Source organism: Neodiprion fabricii, chromosome 4 (assembly GCF_021155785.1).
Source record: "Neodiprion fabricii isolate iyNeoFabr1 chromosome 4, iyNeoFabr1.1, whole genome shotgun sequence".
NCBI lineage: Eukaryota > Metazoa > Arthropoda > Insecta > Hymenoptera > Diprionidae > Neodiprion > Neodiprion fabricii.
In genome coordinates this window covers 13,146,216-13,156,529 of record NC_060242.1, presented here as the reverse complement: position 1 = coordinate 13,156,529, position 10,314 = coordinate 13,146,216, and positions in this window count along the sequence as shown.

The following is a 10,314-nucleotide window of genomic DNA, read 5'->3' as shown; positions in this document are numbered from 1 at the left end:
TATAATTTTTTTCATTCACAATCATTTTTTATTATATGACATTATCTTCCTCAATTACCTTCATTCATATTCTATCATATTATTGTATAATATGAATATATATAAATAAATATATACATATGTATGTATATATATATACGTATATATATGTATGTATACATATTTATATACCTATGTATAAGATAATTCTCAATTTACTTCCAAAAAGAGGTGAATCGAAAAAAAAATTTTTTCCCACAATATTTCAATTTTTTAAAATTATGTATAATTATCAGAAAAATCCTAACATTTTCAATTATTCGCTTATTTTTTATTTTATGACATTTTTTCATAATTCTTCCCATTCACAATTATTTTGTATTTTATTACATTATTTACCTCAATTACCTTAAGTTACAGTTTTTTATATCAATGTATAATATAAATATATACAAATATATATATACAGATATATCTATATATATATATATATATATATATATATATATATATATATACCTATATATATTATAATTTTCAATTTACTTTTAAAAAAGGGGAAATTGGAAAAAAAAAATATTTCTCACATTATTTCAATTTTTCGAAATTATGCATAATTATTAGAAAAATCCTGAATATTTTTCATGAATCGCTGATTTTTTATTTCATTTCATTTTTTTATAATTCTTCCCATTCACGATTATTTTGTATTTTCCTACAATATTTACCTCAATTACCTTCAGTTATTTTTTTTTATATTGATGTATAATATAAATATATACAAATATATATATACATATATATCCATATATATATGTATATATATATATATATATATGTATATACATATCTATATATAATAATATATGTATATATGTATGTTACACATATACATATCAATATACATATATATATATTATAATATACATATAATATATGTATATTATTATTTTCAATTTACTTCAAAAAAATAAGAAATTGAAAAAAAAAAATTTTTCTTGCATCATTTCAATTTTTTAAAATTATTCACAATTTTTAGAAAGATCCTAGATATTTCTAATTATCCGCTCATTTTTTATTCTATTTTATTTTTTCATAATTTTTTCCATTCACAATTATTTTTTATTATATCACATAATCTACCTCAATTACCCTTATTTATATTCTATTATATTATTGTTTGATATAAATATATATGAATAAATATATACATATGTATGTATATATATTTATATGTATGTATATGTATATATACATATTTATATACCTATGTATATTGTAATTTTCGATTTACTTCTTCAAAAATATAGAATCAAAAAAAAAATTTCTTCCACAATATTTCAATTTTTTAAAATCATGTCTACTCATCGGAAAAATCCTAAATATTTTTCATGATTGGCATATTTTTTATTCTGTTTCATTTTTTTGTAATTTTTTCCATTCACAATTATTTTCCATTTTATTTCATTATTGACCTCAATTACCTTTATTTATATTGCATCATAATAATGTATAATATAAATATATATAAATATATACATACATATCCATATATATATATATATATATATATATATATATATATATATATATATATATATATATATATATATATATATATATATATATATATATATATATATATATATATATATATATATATGAATATATATAGATATATATATATATATATACATATATATATATATATATATATACATATATGCATATATATATATATATGGATATATATATATACATGTATATATGAACATATATATGTATATCATAATTTTCAATTCACTTTTAAAAAATGGGAAATTGAAAAAATAATTTTTTTTCCACAATGTTCCAATTTTCTAAAATCATGTAAAATCATCAGAAAAATCCTAAATATTTTTGAAGATTCGCTTATTTTTTATTTTATTTCATTTTTTTATGGTTTTTTCCAGCCACAATTATTTTTCATTTTATTACATTATTTACCCCAATTACCTCCATTTATATTTTATCATTTTAATGTATAATATAAATATATATGAATATATCTATACGTATGTATATACAAGTATACATATATATACATACATATATGCCTATGTATATTATAATTTTCAATTCACTTTTCAAAAATGGGAAATTGGAAAAAAAAATTTTTTGCCACAATGTTTCAATTCTTCAAAATCATGTATAATCATCAGAAAAATCCTAAACAATTTTGATGATTCGCTTATTTTTTATTTTATTTCATTTTTTTATGATTTTTTCCAGTCACAATTCTTTTTAATTCTATTACATTATTTACCTCAATTACCTTTAGTTATATTTTTTTATATTGATGTATAATATAGTTATATACAAATATCTATATACACATATATCTGTATATATATATGTATATATATATATATATATATATATATATATATATATATATATATATATATATATATATATATACATATCTATATACATATATATGTATGTATTTATTTTCCATTTACTTGGAAAAAAAAAGAAATTGGAAAAAAAAAATTTTTCTTGCATTATTTCAATTTTTCAAAATTATTCATAATTATCGTGAAAATCCTAAATATTTCTAATTACCCGCTGATTTTTTATTCTATTTTATTTTTTTATAATTTTTCCCATTCACAATCATTTTCTATTATATCACATTATCTACCTCACTTACCTTTATTTATGTTCTATTATATTATTGTATAATATGAATATATGTAAATAAACATATACATATGTATGTATATATATACATATATATTTATATATATATATATATATATATATATATATATATATGTATATATATGTATATATACATATTTATATACCTATGTACATTATAATTTTCGATTTACTTTTAAAAAATGGGAAATTAAAAAAAAAAATTTCTTTCACAATATTTCAATTCTTCGAAATTATGTATAATCATCGGAAAAATCCTCAATATTTTTGATGATTGACTTGTTTTTTATTCTGTTTTATTTTTTGTAATTTTCTCCATTCACAATTATTTCCCATTTTATTACATTCTCAACTTCAATTACCTTCATTTATATTCCGTCATATTAAAGTATATTATAAATATATACAAATAAATATATACATATGTATGTACATATATATATATATATATGTATGTATATGTATATATACATACATATATACCTATGTATATTTTAATTTTCAATTTACTTTCAAAAAATAGAAAATTGGGAAAAAAAATTTTTTTCACAATGTTTCAATTTTTTAAAATCATGTATAATCATCAGAAAAATTCTAAATATTTCTGATGATTCGCTTATTTTTTATTTCATTTCATTTTTTTATGGTTTTATCCATTCACAATTATTTTTTATATTATTACTTCATTTACCTCAATTACCTCCATTCATATTTTATCATATTAATGTATAATATAAATATATATAAATATATACATACATATCCATATATGTATATATATATATGTATATATATACATATATGTATATATATATATATATAGAGATATATATATACATACATGTATATATGAATATATATATGTATATTATAATTTTTGATTTACTTTTAAAAAATGAAAAATTAAAAAAAAAATTTTTTCCACAATATTTCAATTTTTTAAAATTATGCATAATCATCGGAAAAATCCTAAATATTTTTGATGATTGGCATATATTTCATTCTGTTTCATTTTATTGTAATTTTTTCCATCCACGATTGTTTTCCATTTTATTACATTATTAACCTCAATTACCTCCATTTATATTGCGTCATATCAATGTATAATATAAATATGGTCAAATAAATATATACATATGTATTTATATATATATATATATATATATATGTATATATATGTATATATACATATACATATACCTATGTATATTATAATTCTCAATTTACTTTCAAAAAATGAATAATTAAAAAAAAATTTTTTGAACGATGTTTCAATTTTTTAAAATCATGTATAATCATCAGTAAAAATCCTTAATATTTTTAAAGATTGGCATATTTTTTATTCAGTTTCATTATTTTGTAATTTCTTCCATTCACTATTATTTTCCATTTTATCACATTATTAACCTCAATTACCTTCATTTATATTGCGTCATATCAATGAATAATATAAATATATACAAATAAATATATACATATGTATTTATATATATATATATATATGTATATATATGTATATATACATATATATATACCTTTGTATATCATAATTTCCAATTTACTTTTGAAAAATGGGAAATCGTAAAAAAAAGTTTTTTTCCACAATGTTTCAATTTTTTAAAATCTGTATAGTCATCAGAAAAATCCTTAATATTTTTGATGATTCGCTCATTTTTTATTTTATTTCATTTTTTTATGATTTTTTTCATTCACAATTATTTTTCATTTCATTACATTATTTACCTCAATTACCTCCATTTATATTCTATCATAATAATGTATAATATAAATATATGTAAATATATATATACATATATATATATATATATAAGTATACATATATATACATACATATATGCCCATGTATATTATGATTTTCAATTCACTTTTCAAAAATGGGAAATTGAAAAAAAAAATTTTTTTCCACAATGTTTCAATATTTTAAAATCATGTATAATCATCAGAAAAATCCTAAACAATTTTGATGATTCGCTTATTTTTCATTTTATTTTATTTTTATATGATTTTTTCCAGTCACAATTATTTTTCATTTTATTACATTATTTACCTCAATTACCTTCAGTTATATTTTTTTATATTGATGTATAATATAAATATATACAAATATATATATACATATATATCTATATATATATATGTATATATATATATATATATACATATCTATATATATATATATGTACATTATTATTTTCAATTTACTTTGAGAAAATAAGAAATTGGAAAAAAAAAATTTTTCTTGCATTATTCAATTTTTCAAAATAATTCATAATTTTTAGAAAAATCCTAAATATTTCTAATTATCCGCTTATTTTTTATTCTATTTTATTTTTTTATGATATTTTTCATTTACAATTATTTTTTATTATATCTCATTATCTTCCTCAATTACCTTCATTTATATTCTATTATATTATTGTATAATATAAATATATATAAATAAATATATACATCTGTATGTATATATATATATATGTATATATATGTATATATACATACTTGTATACCTATGTATATTAAAATTTTCGATTTACTTGTAAAAAAAATGGGAAGTTAAAAAAAAATTCCTTCCACAATATTTCAATTTTTTAAAATTATGTATAATAATCGGATAAATCCTGAATATTTTTGATGATTGGCATATTTTAAATTCTGTTTCATTTTTCTGTAATTTTTTCCATTCACAATTGTTTTGCATTTTATTACATTATCAACCTCAATTACCTCCATTTATATTGCGTCATATCAATGTATAAATATAAATATATACAAATAAATACATACATATGTATTTATGTATATATATAAATGTATATACATGTATATATACATATATATATACCTGTGTATATTGTAATTTTCAATTTACTTTCGAAAAATGGGAAATTGAAAGAAAAAATTTTTTTCCACAATGTTTCAATTTTTTAAAATCATGCATAATCATCGGAAAAATCCTAAATAGTTTTAAAGATTGGCATATTTTTTATTCTGTTTCATTTTTTTGTAATTTTCTTCCATTCACCATTATTTTCCATTTTATCACATTATTAACCTCAATTACCTTCATTTATATTGCGTCAGATCAATGTATAATATAAATATATACAAATAATATATACATATGTATTTGTATATTTATATATATGTATATATATGTATATAAACATATATATATATCTTTGTATATTATAATTTCCAATATACTTTTGAAAAATGGGAAATCGTAAAAAAAAGTTTTTTTTCCACAATGTTTCAATTTTTTAAAATCATGTATAGTCATCAGAAAAATCCCAAATATTTTTGATGATTTGCTTATCTTTCATTTTATTTCATTTCTTTATAATTTTTTCCATTCACAATTATTTCTCATTTTATTACATTATTAACCTCAATTACCTTCATTTATATTGCGTCATATCAATGTATAATATAAATATGTACAAATAAATATATACATATGTATGTATATATATATACATATATATATGTATATATATGTATATATACTTATATATATACCTATGTATATTATAGTTTTCAATATACTTTTGAAAAATGGGAAATTGAAAAAAAAAAAATTTTTTCCACAATGTTTCAATTTTTTAAAATCATGTATAATCATCAGAAAAATCCTAAATATTTTTGATGATTCGCTTATTTTTCATTTTATTTCATTTTTTTATAATTTTTTCCATTCACAATTATTTCTCATTCTATCACATTATTTACCTCAATTACCTTCATTTATATTTCATCATATTAATGTATAATACAAATATACATAAATGTATATATATAACAGATATATTTATATGTATATATATATATATATATATATATATATATATATATATATATATATATATATATATATATATACCTATATTTATAACCTACGTATATTTTAATTTTCAATTTACTTTCGAAAAATGGGAAAATGAAAAAAAATAAATTTTCCTCACAATATTTCAATTTTTCAAAATTATGTATAATCATTAGAAAAATCCTAAATATTTTTGATTATTCGCTGATTTTTTTATTTCATTTCATTTTTTCATAATTTTTTCGATTCACGATCATTTTTCATTTTGATAAATTATTTACCTCATTTACCTCAATTTATATCTTATGATAATAATGTATAATATGAATATATACAAATAAATATATATATATACATATATGTATATATATATTATATATGTATAATCTAAATATAGATACATACATATATATACATATTTATATGAATATATATGTGTATATCATAATTTTCAAATTTACTTTAAAAAATAGGGAAATCGAAAAAAAATTTTTTTCCACAATATTTCAATTTTTTAAAATCATGTATAATTATCAGAAAATTCCTAACATTTTCAATTATTCGCTTATTTTTTATTTTATGACATTTTTTCACTACTTCTTCCCATTCACAATAATTTTGTAATTTATTACATTATTTACCTCAATTACCTTTAGTTATATTTTTTTATATCAATGTATAATATAAATATATACAAATATATATATATACAGATATATCTATATATGTATATGTATATATATATATATACACATATCTATATATATATATATATATATGTATATTATTATTTTCCAATTTACTTTGAAAAAATAAGAAATTGGAAAAAAAAAATTTTTCCTGCATCATTACAATTTTTCAAAATTATTCATAATTATTAGAGAAATCCTAAATATTCCTCATTATCCGCTTATTTTTCATTCTTTTTTATTTCTTTATAATTTCTTCCATCCACAATAATTTTTTATTATATCACATTATCTTCCTCAATTACCTTCATTTATATTCTATTATATGAATGTGTAATATAACTATATATGAATAAATATATACATATGCATGTATATATATATACATATGTATATATACATTATTACATACCTATGTATATTATAATTTCCGATTTACTCTTGAAAAATGGAAATCTAAAGAAAAATTTCTTCCACAATATTTTAGTTTTTCAAAATTATGTTATAATCATCGGAATAAATCCTAAATATTTTTGATGATTGGCTTATTTTTTATTCTGTTTCATTTTTTTGTAATTCTTTCAGTTCACAATTATTTTCCATATTATTACATTAATAACCTCAATTACCTTTATTTATATTGCGTCATAATCAATGTATGTTATAAGAATATACATATGTATGTATATATATATATATATATGTATATATATGTATATATACATATATATATACCTTTGTATATTATGATTTTTCGATTTACTTTTGAAAAATGAGAAATTGAAAAAAAAATTTTTTTCCACAATGTTTCAATTTTTTTAATATCATGTATAATCATCAGAAAAATCCTAAATATTTTTGATAATTCGCATATTTTTCATTTTATTTAATTTTATTATAATTTTTCACATTTACAATTATTTTCCATTTTATTGACATAATTAACCTCAATTACCTTCATTTATATTCCGTCATATTAATGTATAATATAAATATATACAAATAATATATACATATGTATGTGTATATGTATATATGAATATATTTGTATATATACATATTTATACTCATACATATGTATATATTCTATTTGTATATATTTATATTATACCATTAATATGACGGAATATAAATGAAGGTAATTGAGGTTAATTATGTCATAAAATGGAAAATAATTGTAAATGTGAAAAATTATAATAAAATTAAATAAAATGAAAAATATGCGAATTATCAAAAATATTTAGGATTTTTCTGATGATTATACATGATATTAAAAAATTGAAACATTGTGGAAAAAAATTTTTTTTTTCAATTTCTCATTTTTCAAAAGTAAATCGAAAATCATATATACAAAGGTATATATATATGTATATACATATATATACATATTTATATATATATATACATACATATGTATATTCTTATAACATACATTGATATGACGCAATATAAATAAAGGTAATTGAGGTTATTAATGTAATAATATGAGAAATAATTTGTGAACGGAAAGAATTACAAAAAAATGAAACAGAATAAAAAATAAGCCAATCATCAAAAATATTTAGGATTTTTCCGATGATTTATACATAATTTTGAAAAACTAAAATATTGTGGAAGAAATTTTTCTTTAGATTTTCCATTTTTCAAGAGTAAATCGGAAATTATAATATACATAGGTATGTAAATATGTATATATACATATGTATATATATATACATGCATATGTATATATTTATTTCATATATAGTTATATTACACATTTCATATAATAGAATATAAATGAAGGTAATTGAGGAAGATAATGTGATATAATAAAAAAATTATTGTGGATGGAAGAAATTATAAAGAAATAAAAAAGAATGAAAAATAAGCGGATAATGAGGAATATTTAGGATTTCTCTAATAATTATGAATAATTTTGAAAAATTGTAATGATGCAGGAAAAAATTTTTTTTTTCCAATTTCTTATTTTTTCAAAGTAAATTGGAAATAATAATATACATATATATATATATATATATAGATATGTGTATATATATATAATACATATACATATATAGATATATCTGTATATATATATATTTGTATATATTTATATTTATACATTGATATAAAAAATATAACTAAAGGTAATTGAGGGTAAATAATGTAATAAAATACAAAATTATTGTGAATGGGAAGAAAGTATGAAAAAATGTCATAAAATAAAAAATAAGCGAATAATTGAAAATGTTAGGATTTTTCTGATAATTATACATGATTTTAAAAAATTGAAATATTGTGGGGAAAAATTTTTTTTTTCGATTTCCCTATTTTTTAAAGTAAATTGAAAATTATGATATACAATATATATTCATATAAATATGTATATATATGTATGTATCTATATTTATATATACATATATATATATATATACATATATGTATATATATATATATTTATTTGTATATATTCATATTATACATTATTATCATAAGATATAAATTGAGGTAAATGAGGTAAATAATTTATCAAAATGAAAAATGATCGTGAATCGAAAAAATTATGAAAAAAATGAAATGAAATAAAAAATCAGCGAATAATCAAAAATATTTAGATTTCTTATAATGATTATACATAATTTTGAAAAATTGAAATATTGTGAGGAAAATTTTTTTTTTTCATTTTCCCATTTTTCGAAAGTAAATTGAAATTATAATATACGTAGGTTATATATATAGGTATATATATATATATATATATATATATATATATATATATATATATATTTATATATATATATATACATATAAATATATCTGTATATATATACATTTATGTATATTTGTATTTATACATTAATATGATGAAATATAAATGAAGGTAATTGAGGTAAATAATGTGATAGAATGAGAAATAATTGTGAATGGAAAAAATTATAAAAAAATGAAATAAAATGAAAAATAAGCGAATCATCAAATTATTTAGGATTTTTCTGATGATTATACATGATTTTAAAAAATTGAAAACATTGTGGAAAAAATTTTTTTTTTTCAATTTCACAATTATTTCTCATTCTATCACATTATTTACCTCAATTACCTTCATTTTATTTC